Source organism: Impatiens glandulifera, chromosome 6 (assembly GCF_907164915.1).
Source record: "Impatiens glandulifera chromosome 6, dImpGla2.1, whole genome shotgun sequence".
In the NCBI taxonomy this organism is placed as follows: domain Eukaryota; kingdom Viridiplantae; phylum Streptophyta; class Magnoliopsida; order Ericales; family Balsaminaceae; genus Impatiens; species Impatiens glandulifera.
This window is the reverse complement of record NC_061867.1, coordinates 45261513-45276732: the sequence shown is the minus strand read 5'-3', so window position 1 is coordinate 45276732 and position 15220 is coordinate 45261513. Positions and strand designations below refer to the sequence as shown.

General features: G+C 29.1%; 1 non-coding gene across 1 annotated transcript; it reads left to right on the top strand.

The window, feature by feature from the left end:
* Window positions 1-12296: 12296 nt before the first annotated feature.
* TRNAI-UAU lies at window positions 12297-12370 on the top strand. The gene has a single exon. It is a non-coding gene; the product is annotated as a tRNA-Ile (tRNA).
* Window positions 12371-15220: the final 2850 nt, after the last annotated feature.

Below are 15220 nucleotides of genomic sequence, written 5' to 3'. Positions count from 1 at the left end.
ATAGGTTACTAACCGTAACACTTAGGGTGATTATATGTGCATGATCGCAAGACTATTAATAGATAAAGCTTAATGAAAGCTAACAAGCTTACCTATGGGGCTTACTAATAAGTAACGCGTTGAGAGATCATAAACATATGATTAGAGTACTATCCATAAATAGGTTTATCGCGGAAGTTGACAAACATGCCACGAAGGTTACCAATATGTAAGATTGAAGGCTCATATACATAGGAATATAGTACTGTCAACAAATATATTTTCGTATTTTGGTAAATTAAAAGGAAGTACCTATTGAGAATAGGATTTTGATATACCCATCGAGAGATAGGGTTTATCTTTGAGTATCTATCGAGAGATATGGTTTAGAATACCTATTCGAGTGATAGGATTTAGGATACTTATTCGAGCGATAGAGTTTTGTTAGGATCATGTACGAATGATCACTATGTTGGTTGATAAACAAAGCTTGGATATTTTGGTTGTAGTGATGTTGCGAGAGGGAATGCCTATTTAAATATAGAGTTTTAGACAGAATCGTGTACGAATGATTAACGCATCTATCAATAGATAGGGTTTTCAGACAGGATCGTGTACGAACAATTAATACTTCTATATACATATAGGGTTTTTAGTGGAATTGTATACAAATAATGTCTCAACTTATTAATAAATACGGTTTTCCAGGCGAAATCATGTACGAACGATCAACGCACCTATCAAAAAATAGGGTTTAATAGAATCGTATAAAAACAATGTCTTGACCTATCTATAAATAGGATTTTTCGAGCAGAATTATATACGAACGATTAGTGCACCTATCAATAAATACGGTTTTCAGCGGAATCGTATACAAATGATATCTCGACCTATTAACAAATAGGGTTTTCCAAGCAGAATCATTTATGAACGATCATCGCACCTATAGATAGATAGGGTTTCTAACGAATTCGTATATAAACAATGTCTCGATCTATTAACAAATATGGTTTTCCACTGAATCATGTATGTATGATCTCATGTCTTTGTCGACAGACAAGATTGTTAATAGACCATCTTAAAAATTATCTATATGCTTGTCAACAAACAAGGCTTACATCAGAATTATGTACGAACAATCTCTCGTACATATCGACAGATAGGGTTTAGATACATAACTACAATTAGGGTTTAAAGGGGATCGTGTACGAATGTTCTCACATACTTATTAATAGATAGGGTTTGGATACCTAACTACAATTAGAGTTTAAACAGGATCGTTTACGAACGATCTCACGTACCTATCGACATATAGAGTTTAGATACCTAACTACAATTAGGGTTTAAACGGGATCGTGTACGAACGATCTCATGTACTTATAGACATATTGAGTTTGGATATCTAACTACAATTAGAGTTTAAGAGGGATCGTGTACAAACGATATCACGTACCTATTGAAATATAGGGTTTAGATACCTAACTACAAGTAGGGTTTAAATGAGATCATGTACGAACAGTCTCATGTACCTATTGACAAATGTTTTTGGATAAAGAAACATTTTTTTGTTCTTCCAGTTCCTATCCTTTTTTCTCCGTTTTTCGAGATTAGAATGGACATTGTTCCCTATGAATGAATCATGATATTTTTGGATTCGAAACATATTCAAGGTTAGGCTTTGAACATCTTTTCCGTCCTTTGTAATGATTTTTATTTCATCAATGAATAATATTTTTTTCCATAACTTTTGAGATATCATCTATAAATTCAATCTCGTGTACAAAAAATTATCAGAATCAAACCCTCGGAGAAAATAGTCAAAAAAATGTTTTGACATGTGTGCGACTATTTTTGGTTTCCCGGTTCTGAACCAAATTTCTTGAAAGTCAAACTCATCCTAATATATTTTATAGAGGCCTATTGACTTTATTTTTTGGTTTTCCATTTGCCATTTTCTCTTTTTTTCTTTTATTGACTCGTGGGTATATCTAGTAGAATCGATACATCATTTCCATTGTCATAGCAATCAAGACTAGACTTTGAGTGACAAAGGAAGGTAATTTCAAAATCTCAACCACTTGAGCCGTTTTCTTTTTTCATTTCCGGGGTATATATGGTAGAATCAATACATTGTGCTTTTGTCGTAACAATCATGATTAGAGTCTGAGTGAGGACGAATGGTGATTTCAATACCTCAACCATCATAAAAACATTTTTCAATTTTCTTAAGATATTTTCGAGGTTTATCCTAGTTCTCTTTTTGGGATTTTCATTTTTTTGGTGTTTTTTCCTAAAACATCGAGTTTCAAACCCCTCTCTCTTTAACAAAAATAATAATGATATGTCATTTCTCAATTTGGGGCTCTAGGCCTCGCTTTTATGGGGTTTATTTATGTTATTCTCTTCAAAAATCTTATGTGGATGGTTACTTTTTGGATAATTGCATACAAAAGAAAAAGAGATTATGACCGATATCTCTTGAATAAAAGTTATTGTGAAATCCTCGTTTTATTTCTAAGAAGATCACTCGAATGGAATCGATGTTCTTATATCTGCCCCTACTTGTTTCTTAAAATCCATCACATCGACTTTAGAATGAGATCAAGAGTTTCTTCCTTTCTTAGAAGATTTTCTCTTTTTCTTGAGGAAGTGATTGGAGTTTTATTTATGTATGTGTGTCCAGGCCCATAATACAGGTTGCCTCTCCTTTATTTTTTGCATTAAGAATAATCAGGTCTCTATAATTCGTACATGAGTCATCTATCCATGTTACAAGTTATACAAAAGTTGAGATTGGATCTTGTTGAAATAAGCTTCTTTCAAGGTCGAGTTTTAAACCGTTCTGCGGATAGCTTGATATTATACAAAATATATTTTAAGCGCATCGAGATTGCTTGGTGCAATGAACTATTCGGCTTCAATATTGCTCCACCTATTTAGTAGAAATTGTTGTTAAACACATTGTCTAACTACTAAAAAAAACATTTGAAACGATTTACTTACTTTTTCTTTGAAATAACTAATGTATCGTTTATCCGTTCTTCATTTAAAATATTGGGTTGGCATGATTGCATGAAATCGTTGAAGATGTGTTAAATTAAATTATTGTTAAAAGTACTAAAACCAACCATAGCTAGTAATTAAATTGTTTCACTTACTTATAATATTCTTTAGCTTCGCGGCAATTTTTTAAGAGGTACAAATGAGCAGGCTGACGATCCCACGGTTGGTATGTGTAGGTTGTGTCATTAGATAGCTCTTTCATAGAGAACAATATGGACAATGTTGTACTAGTTTTTATCGAGGCATCTCGTGACTCTTGATCCTCCAAATATCGGACACAAATGCTCATACTCTCATTCACATGGTAACTCTCGCTTTTTTAAACCTTCTGGAATGTTCCTGTACGAATGAGCACGCTGACGATCCCACGATTGATATGGGTAAGTTGTGTCATTAGATAGCTCTTCCATAGCAAAAATAAATATAGACAATGTTGTACTAGTTTGTATCGAGGCATCTTGTGACTCTTGATCCTCTAAATACCGGGCACACATGCTCATACTCTCATTCACATGGTAACTCTCGCTAATTGAACCTTCTGGAAAGTTCATGTTCCTAAGGTATTTCTTTAGTGTGCTCATATATTGTTCAACTAGATACATTCATCGATATTTGACAGGCCCTCCAAGGCAAGCCTCAAAAAGCTAAATGAATTGGCCAGTGCATCATTATATCAAAAAAAAGATAGTGGAAAGATATTCTCCAGTTTACAAAGTGTCAAGACAATATCGTCCTATAGTTTTTCCAATTGCTCACATTGTAAACCTTTTTGGCAAAGCAAACGAAAGAACCTTGATAAATTCACTACATCATCGTACACATCATCGGTAAGTAAGCCATGTGAAGCTAGTGGAATGAGATGCTATAATAAATTTGAAAATCGTGATTCTTCAATTCTGATATTTTCTTCTCCTTTATATTTACACACACGCCAATATTTGAACAAAAACCGTCTAACATGTTAATATCTTTCAGGAACTAGTATGACAGTACTTTGTCAAACAAATATCCTTTAGATCGCGTGCTTGCAATTGAATTTTGGATCTCAATTGTAGAATATGAGGCACTCTATGCTTAGTACGCCCATCAAACATAACGGACTCTTTGCGCCAACGATGATTAGGCGGGAGGAAGTGCTGATGACTCATGTAACACTCCTTCTAGAAATTTTTTAACCTCAATGATGCAGTGTTCTGATTACAAGACGGACATGCAAGTTTTCTCTTTCTACTACATCTAAACAAATTTGTATATGCTGGAAAATCATTAATAGTCCACGTAAGAGTTGTCCGCAAGTTAAAATATTGTGATTTGCTTGCATCGTATATCTTCACACCGGTATGCCACAATTTCATCAACTCTTCAATAAGTGGCTCAAGAAACACGTCAATGCAATCTCTAGGACCTTTTGGTCCTGGAATAAACATTGACTGAAAAACAAATTTGCTTGTGTTCATACATATAGTGGGAGGGACATTGTAAGGGATGAGCCAAATACTGTACGATGTTTCCCGTTAGCAAATGGTTGAAATCCATCACTTGCCAAAGAAAGTTGCACATTTCGAAGTTCTGCTGCAAAATCTATGTACAAGTTATCAAAGGTCTTCTATGTCACTGAATTAGTCAGATGCCTCAACACATCAACTTCGGAATTGCTATCTTTATTCCAAGTCATCAGTGAAGAAGTTTTGGAACACATTAAAGTCTTTGCAGCCTCAGTTTTAATGGAAAATACCGCAACACCTTATTGGTAAAAAACTTGCCATTCACTTTTTTCCGAATTGCACCACTAGATTTATTGATATTCCATATGGAGAGCCCATAGATTTTGCAATTCTAGAAATCTTTATGTTCTTTACGAAAAAGCATACAATCATTCTTACACACATCAATTTTTTCATACGATAGACCCATGTCTGTAATGAATTTCTTGCACTCATAATACAAATTTGGCAGTTGATTATGAATGGTAGAATTTCATCATTCAATAATCTCAACAACAAATCAAATGATGTGTTTGTCCACTGGCCTACATTTTTATTTGAAGAAGTTTAAATAGAGATGAGGCTTTGGAAATTCGAGAACCTTCGTACAAAGGTAGTTTCGAATCATCCAACAATTTGTAAAATGCCTTAGCATCATCAATGTGATGATCATTTTCACTAGGATGTTCATTATCATTAGGTACAAATCAACGATAATATCCTTCATTAGGTGATCATCACAAACGTCAACAAGTTCGTTGATGGTATTACTCTCATAATTCTTTTGTATATTCATTGGTTCTTCTACAAGCTCATCATCTAATTCATTTTTCCCACTCTCACTAGTAGCAATTACATTCTCACGTTCAATTCTCATTTCCCCGTGAAAATACCAAAAATCATAGTTTTGTCTTATACCGAATACAATCAGATAAGTTCTAACGATATTCTTATTCTCATATACTCGATTTGCACACTTTACACAAGGACATGCAATCGAAGATTTACCCATAGACCTTTCATCAAATTCTATGAAGTTGTCAATCCCCTCTATATATTTTGGATTAGTACGAAGTATAGTCATCCATGTTTTGTCAAGAACTTCCATTGGGACTAGACAAAATATTAACATGTTAAATAAAGTACATCCTTCCTAAATCATTCATATACCTAGCTAGTCCAATAATCTAACAAACAATCCAAAAATTTACAATTAACATATCTAATTAATCAAATATTCAAACAAACAATTCAAAATTTTACAATCAACATATCTAATTAATCCAATAATCTAACATACAAATAATCTAATATATAAATAATCAAAGAGGATGCTTGGTACGTGGTTTTGTACTAAAAAATGAGAAAGAGAATACAATGAGGTGTTTGGTTGATGAGTTTTATTCCAACACATTTATTTGATTACTGATACTCAGGAATCATCCATTCCTCTCTAAATTGGAAAGAATGAATCTAATTTCTGTGTGATGCACTTTCTCTCCTATGATGTCCCTCTCACACGTTCACTCTCATAATTATAATTATAATATTATATATATATATATATATTCTTTTATAATTATATTAGATGTTATTTTATAATTAAAATAATAATAAATTTTTTAATTAATTTATTTAAAAAATTATTTCAATTATTTCAAATATTTAAATAATATCAAGAAATTATTTAAAATAAAATATAATTAATAAAATAAAATTTAATAATAATTACAATAACTAATAATAATAATATAATATTTTTATGTAATTAATTTTAAATATTTTATATTAATAATGAAATTAAAATATAAAAACTTAAAAATGAAATAACAATTATATATAAATATTTTTTTTAAATATTAGAAAAAGTTAAATATGAAATATTTTAATATTTTAAGAATTTTGTGTTATATTAATATATAATATATTAATATATAATATTTTAAGGGCTTTGTTTTTATATTATTTATGTTGGATAAAACAATGCATCCATAACTGAGTTCTATTTACTATGTTTTCTTTTATAACAAAAAATGTCAATTGAATTTGTAAAAATATTATACGATGTTACAATTTGTGAATACTAGCTAATAGCTAGTGATTTAAAATTTTCTTAGTTAAAGTTTTACGATTTTAAGTTTACCAAATTTTGATTTTACATTTTTATATTAAAAAATTATATTTATAAATTAAACAAAATTTATAATTTATTAAAAAAATGAATTAATATAATTAAATAAATTTGTTACAGTACTTATTCAATTATTTTATAATTAAATATTTTTATTTTTAAATTGTCAGTATTTAAAGTACTTAATTATATATAAATAATAATAATATATAACTAATACATTTTTCAATCAAACTCTTATCATTTAAGTAAATTATTGATTTTACACGTTTACAACCGATAATAATAATTTAAATAAATTCTCGATTTTAACTATCTTGCTATAGACCTCACTAATATTTAAAGTGTGCCATCAAACATAGAAATCTAGACACGAGTCGCTAACAAATGGTTTGCAATTTTAAACTTCCAAATATTTTCAAATTAATAACCCATCAAATTTATATGTTAGTTTCCATTATGGACATATTAGAGGATCAAGAACAAAACTATTGCCTTTTTGACCTAGTTAGTAATTGTTTGGAAAGAATATGCATTGGTGGGTTGTGCATTTCTTAGCCAATCGAGTTGAAGAATGATAAATATCAGCCTTACCAAAAGAAAATGCTCGATTGGGTTTGTATCTAGCCATAAAGATGGGATATATACATAAAGGAGACCCAATAAGAGTATCATGCTGGAATTTTGGGCATGGATTCTATTTCCTACAACAGTTAACTCTTTCTCTCTACATAAAAAAGGTTCATACATGGACCACCACCAACTCCAAGATCTTATTCTTTTACCTTCACCATGCACACAATTGCATCCATATTCAAGACTCAAATCTACTTCTTGCTCCAAAGAATGGTTGATGACCGCCAAAAAAACTATAAATTTGATTTCATCTCATCCATTGTGAATAATTCATCAAGAAAGTAGAACTGAGAAAGAGGAGTCAATTGTCCCCTTGAGTTTTCCTTAGACACTTCAATGGAATTAAGTTGTTGTATACTTTATGTAATCTACTGAAGTGTTTGGGGGAACTCAGGGAGTCACCTGACCTGGAGAAGATGATCAATGTACGTACTTAAACCTTGGATCTTTGTAGAAGAGACACATCTAATAAGTGTTGCAGTTTACAACTACTAATAATATATATTTTTTTTTAATTTCATCCTTTATATTGTGTAATGAATAAGATTTGGAAAATGGGTTTTCTCCACAAACAATTAAAGGACTCTCAACTAGTCTAGTCTCGTCTCTCATCCTAATTCAATTTCCTTCTTCCTCTTTTCTTATCTCTTAATTATATTTTCTTAAAAAATATGTAATTTTAATAAATTATTATTATTACTATTTATAAATTGAAAATGACAACTTTAATATTATTTTTAATTTTATACATTAAAAATGACAATTTAAAAATTCGATAAACTTGTTCAAATGAAATGTAACTAGAAATGCAAACATAAATTATTTTTCAGTTTCTTATCCACATTTAGACTCAGCTCAAACTCTAAACTTAGAGGCGTTTATGTTCTTATATAGTACTGTATTAAGTTTTGAAATCTTCTTGAATATCAATTTGGCAGATGCATACAAATTTTGAACACAAATTTGGGAGGTGAATACTAGACTATATAAGTTACAACAGCTTTAGGTGGTATCCAACATTGATTATCATGTCCTAAAGCATAGTGAACAAAATGTAAATTGGAATTAAAGGAGAACTCCCCACAAAAATGGAACTTTTGAATGTATGGCTTGTCATGTAACGAAACATGCATTTGTACATCTGCCTACCTACATATATATATAGGGTCGGCTTTAGAATTTGGGCCCTATTCAAATTTAAATTTTGTGGTCCCTACAATAGTAAAAAAAAATTAAAAATTTTAATAATATAAACTAAGATATAAATGATTAATATATTATAATAAATAAGAGATTAAAAAGAAGATAAAAAGTTATATATATTTAATATTAAAAAAGAAAAAAAAGATAAAGTAAGATTAATAATATAATATTATCAATTATTAAAAATTGGGTGCCTATAAAGTGGGGCATGTAGGTTGCCTTATGCAGGGCCGTCGTCCTGCTAGTATATAAAATCACCTATGATGTACTTTTCAATCGCATTCCGGAATACTTACAATTTTCAAAAGATTTTGGGTATGTATGTTATATTTTGATACATCCATATAATAAACATCAATTAACTACAGCTAAGTTATTTACAACTTTGGGTTATAGGCTTTCTCACTCAGCTTATATTTGTCTACATAATTAACACATTTTATTCTAGACATGAGCAATATAATCTATTAATCTATTTTTCACCACACAAACTCTGATATTAATTTGTTGGTAACAAGATAGAAAACAAAAGAGTTTATAAGACTTTGTTTTTTTAATCTCTATATTTCTTCTTTTTCATATTAATTAAATTGTTATGAGTCTTTATAGCAAAGTATTTGCTTCTTCAAATGTCAAAATAAATCATGATGCTTATTAAATATGTTTGTCACTCATATCTTTAAGTTATTACACTCAGCCTAAAACCATTAATACTATTTTATGAATATTAAGAATCAAAAATAATTTTCTTAACATAAGTTTTATCACACAAAATACACAAAAATATATGAAAGCTTTAAGTTTGATTATTCTCTCGAGTAGCTATATAGGTAACTCAATTTCTCTCTAATCACTTCATATTTTTGCTCACAACTTTGTGGATAGCATTGAACTTAGTTATATAGTTAAAATTCCAAAGTTAAAGAAAATGAGATTAGTCAATTATAAATACAATTGTGGCAATGATGACACTCTCGGCCTTGATTAGACAATTATAAATTCAAATTAACATTTTCTCCTTGCCCCTATTTTTTTGGGGGAAAAAACGACTTAACATAATTTCATTAAAAATTCCCAAAAATGGGAAACAAACCACGAGTTTAAAAGATCATTCTATAGACAGGCCTAGAATGATTTTGAAGTCGTAAAAATCTAAATAAAAGCTAAAAAGTTACAAACGTAAATGAATTATCTGATTACAATGTTTTCAATTCTAGTGAGTTTAAAAAACGGTAAAATTCAGTTCCTACAAATATTCCAGTTTTCCTTCATGTTTGGAATTCTTGTCCACGTTTCCGCAAGGGCGCTGCAATCTTTGTCCCTATTTTTCTCGTAACCATTGTGTCTTCAAACCAACTCCCAAAAAGTCAATTTCAAGACTTGGATCAATTAAATGGCATTATCCATATCAAAACTTCCAAAACAAACACTTTTGAATTGTGTTTTCTCCTTGGGCAGTTAAACTTCTTTTCATTAATTCTTCAACTCCTTAATTTATCAACAAATGTATTAATTTTAACTTCTTTAATTTTTTTAGAACTTGCTATCAATACAGAAAGAAGTCTTAATGCATGATGTGCTTAGGGGCATGCAGAGAAGTCTTTTATGGGCTTCTTCTAGGAGGCCTGGGTCGAGCTTTGCATGTCTATTTTCACTTTTATCATCTGACTATTTCGAAGAATATGATTATCCAAAGGCCCGTCACATATCTTGCGACATTCTTCTTTACTTTTCATGTATTTTGTTTGCATGATCTAATGAAGTTAATGTCTTTGGACATAATTTTACCAAATGTTATTTTCTTTATCTAAACTCGAGGTTCACCTCCAAACTTATGTTTAAAACATAACGGCCTTCAATTCCGTGCTTAATGCAATGGTTTAACAGAAATATATATTTAATTGAAAATTGTGGATAATTTCATATAGCTCATTATAAAACTTATTATCTATTTTCTCCATTGAACCTAGGATTTGTTCATTTAAATCATTAAACAGCTTGTGAACTAGAACATTGCCATTAACACAGTAAGTTATTGGTAATTTCTTGGCAAAAATATGCAAATGTAAGATCAATTTATTTGTTAACACATACTTAACAACTAGTTTCAACATTCTTCATGGCAAGAACTCCTGAAAAACTCATATGGGTGTTCCCAGGATTGCCACTAGTTTAAAAGTTGAGAATGAGAAGAACCTTAACAAAAAAACTGCTAGTTTGGATATATAAATTATGTATCTAGTCATATAGAGAAGGCTAGATGCAGAGAGGAGATAAGAGAATCATACATAAATTCTGTGTATTGAATATAAGGACCACTTACACAAAGATCTTATTCTTTTACCTTCACCATGTACATAATTGCAGCTATGTACAAAGCTCCAATTAACTATGTCCTGATTCTCAAAATCTTTGTCAATTCGTAATATCTTATAGTATGGCTGATGATCACCACAAAATGGCTATAAATTGAATTTGGTCTCAAGTATTATGAATAACTCATCAAACATGCATGTATGATTAAGAAGGGAAAGTCAGTTCTCCCCTCGAGTTTCCCATGAACACTTCAATGGTAAATTGTTGTTATTGTCTAAGAGATAAACAAGCCCACTGAAGTGTTTGGGGGAACTCTGGGTGACACTTGACATGATTAGTTATAAAGTTCTTCATCATTAGGGAGAAGAGGAAATATTGTCTTTTTAATGAGTGTACTAATTTTGAGTTGAATTCTTACTACATAAGTGTTTTTGTTGGCCATTCCATCAATACAATTTTTTATTTTTCCAATATAAGTTGTAATTTGGAATATGAAATATGCAGATTTATTTTTTTTAAAAATAGTAGGATTATAAGATAGCGGTTATACTTATGGTACTTTAAACACTCGTGTTTTTTTTTATAGTTTTTGACGTTAGACTTAAATGACTAATATCCTATTGTAATTATTTTTAGAAAAACACGTGTAAATGATCCTTCAATGTCACATCTTTATTATAAAAGAACCTTTTATCTATATTTCCAATCAAATAATCTACCAGAACACAACCGGTCAGGATTGATTTACACTTCTTAGAAAACCAAAGGAGCTTTTTTCTTCCTTGTAAATAATATTTAAACCACTAAGATAAAAAAAAAAAAAAAAAAACATAATCAATGTGACCTTAATTTTGTTTAAGCAAGCTTCATCAAACTTTAGGAATACCTTTACTGAATTTAGGGTGGAATGGATGAGATATAATGAGTTTAGACATGATACATTTAATGATTTTTCTGATGAACAAAAATATGACATTAACAATACCCCTCTTTAAATTAGCATTCCGAGACCCCATTGACTTTAACAATAAAGTAAGGAGTAGTATTTTATCATAACCACATATAAATATTTATATATAATTAATTATATTATAACTCATAACCACGTGATATATAAGCATTATTTTAAGCCTGACCCATAAATCTATATATATATATATATATATATATATATATATATATATATATATATATATATATATATATATATATATATATATATATATATATATATATATTAATTTTCAAATATAACCCCCAAACCCAACATTTTAGGATTTGAATACAAAAGAAAAGACAGTATGATTTTAAAACGGTTAGGCTTTTGTCCTATCTAACTCTTTACCCATCTCTAGTTTCCTGGAACATAATATAAGAGGCTATAGATTGTTTTAAATGATAACTTTGCAATTACACATAAAAATGAATAAAAAAAGAGTTATGTAAACTAAACTTTAATATACCTGATTAAATTGAAAAACGTAAGTCCCGTAGCTCAGTTGGTTAGAGCGTTGGTCTTATGAGCCGAAGGTCGCGGGTTCGAGCCCCGCCGGGACTATTTAGTTTTATTTAAGATTGTGGTCTATTTATTTTTATTGGAGACATTAAACTTTTGAACCTAATCTAGCATTTTCTATTGTAAAGGGAAGACTTTTTTAACTCTTTAATTTTCTTGACCAAAGGATATTTCACATTTTTTAATGAATTAAAATTGTGTTACACTGGAATATACATAGAGATAAAAATGCAATATTTACATTCAATTACAGATCAAATTGAAATCTGAAATCAATCAAAATAATTTGATATACAATTTCTTTTATTACATACTGCCCAATCCAATGTATGGCTAAACAAGAGCAGCCTTGGCACCCCCAGCTGACCCTCCCCTAATCATAATTTTTTTATAAAAAAAATAAGCATATATCAAGATTTGAACAAAGATAATTTATTAGTCAATTCGTTTACATTAAATTATTTTTTGTTGATATAATAATATGTTTTATAAATTTATTTAAAAAATTAGAAATATTACGCTACCAAATCGACCAAATTGTCAAATTGAAGCATGATGTAGTCACTTTGATTAGTCGTGTTATGTAAAAAGATGAGGAAAATCTTGTTCACCTACTCCTTCATTGTGATTTGTAACAATATTTATTGTTTGTGAATTCTCCTGAGTTGCATGCGAACGTTTTTCATTGAATGACTATCTTTGGTGTCTTGGTTGAGGAAAGAAATTTGACAAGGTGATTTTTGCTTTTACTATTTCATCGTATCATTTTAAAAAAAAAGTACTATGTTCGAAGATATATGCAAGAGTCTCAGATGAACCACAATAACAAAATATATATAAAAATATATATATAGAACTATTGTTTAGCGGTAGAGTATAATACATTACATCCTTGCGGTCAAGAAAATTTCTTCAAAATCGGACCATTTATAATATATATATAGATACAAAATAATGATAATTCCAAATTCATTATTACCTTCTCCATGAAAAAAATTATTTTCAAACTCATATTGATATAAATGTTAATCTCCAACCGAAAACTTATTCTTAAACCCAAAAGAATATTCTTATAATATTCTTATTTATTTCAACTTTTTTAACTTTTTAATATTATCTCATATATTTTATAATATTATAAATTACGCAATATTTAAATATCACCCAATTATTTTAAAATAAACATCATTAAATATTGTTCATTATTATAATTTTTTAATATTATTATAATTGTTTTTTTAACAGTATTATATTTTTTTTAACATTATTATAATTTTTTAAATATTATTATAAATTTATGTTATATAAAAAATATTATATAAATAAATTAAATTATATAAATAAATTTAAACAATAAATTATATAATAAGTTTAATGTATAAAATTAACCTAAATTAAGTCTTGGGTTAAATTATAAACGAATTTTTTTTTTGAGATTATGTACCGTGCAAACGCATAAATGGGTTTGTGAGAGATGAAAAATTGGAGAAAACCGATTTTGAGTTTGTGATTGAGTATCGGTTGGAGGGAAAAAAGGGTTTAAGTATTGGTATCGGTTGGAGAGAAAATGAGTTTGGGTTAGATACAAAATATTTGAAATCATCTCAAATAATTCCCATCAAAATACTTACAAAGAGCCTTAACAAGATATGTTAGACTTAGATCTAGTCTTAGAGATAGGATACATACAAAGAAGAGGTAAGAACATCATTTTGGGAATATGAGATTTGTTTGATGTAGGATGATTTGAATAATAAATTAGCTAGTCATTTAAAAAACATTTGATATAAAATGTGGATTATTTGGATATTTGGATACAATATATAACTAATAATATTAAAATAAATTAAATATAATTTTATATTTTGATTTATTCCATTTGAACTTTTTTAGGCATTTTATCATGAAATGATTTCGTTTGACATGGTCCTGTTTTTCTATATGGCAACACCGAGGGGCCCCACTTCGGCTCTTGTTCAATTTATTCATCGACCTTCATCTTGATATTATTTAAACAAACAAGGAAAAATTCTTCTTATCGGCTAAGGAATGAATGTACAAATATTCATATTAGTTTTGGATATCTAATTAATGTCCTAGTCGCAATAAAAAGACAATGATGGTTCTTTTGATAAATATATATTACAACATTTTAGTTAAGGATAACCAATGATTTATTTATTCCTATTTATTATAGGAGATTACAAATTGTTATCTTACTATTTATTTATTATAAAGTTTTTTTCCTAAAATTCAACCACCCATTAATTAAACTTTTTCTCATATACTCTATATATAAAGAAGGGATTCTCCAAAGGTATATCACAATATCAAAACTATCCATCCCTTAAACATCCTTTATAAATTTGATTATTAACTCTCGTTTCTTTACATCAATGGAATCCAAGAAAGTTGAGTGCGCGGTGTGCAAAGTGCAAACACCAAACCAAACAATTTGATCCCAACTGTTATATATTATATTAGTCATTTTCTGTCTATGGAATCCAAAGAGTTCCAAGATGTCGATCTTCATTTTGGAATTACCAATTTCACGGAGCTTATAGCAATTGTTGCAGACAACTAACAGGAAAATGCCATCAAATTATAAAAATATCAGATGTTATTGATGTCGAAAATTATAAAAATCAATACCTAAAAATATCAATTAAAGGGGTTAGATTTAAAAATAAATTAAAACAAGTCTTTAATGAAATATGTTTTTATTAAATGTTCTAAAAATATTTTAAACGCATTTCATATTTTTATTTAAATTTTGTAAAAATAATTTTGAGGCATTTAAAATATCAAATATAAAAAAAAATAAAACAAAGAAGACTAGAGGAAATTTTTTTAGAACATTGGCTTCCGCTTCTCCTATGGAGTGCGAGTAAT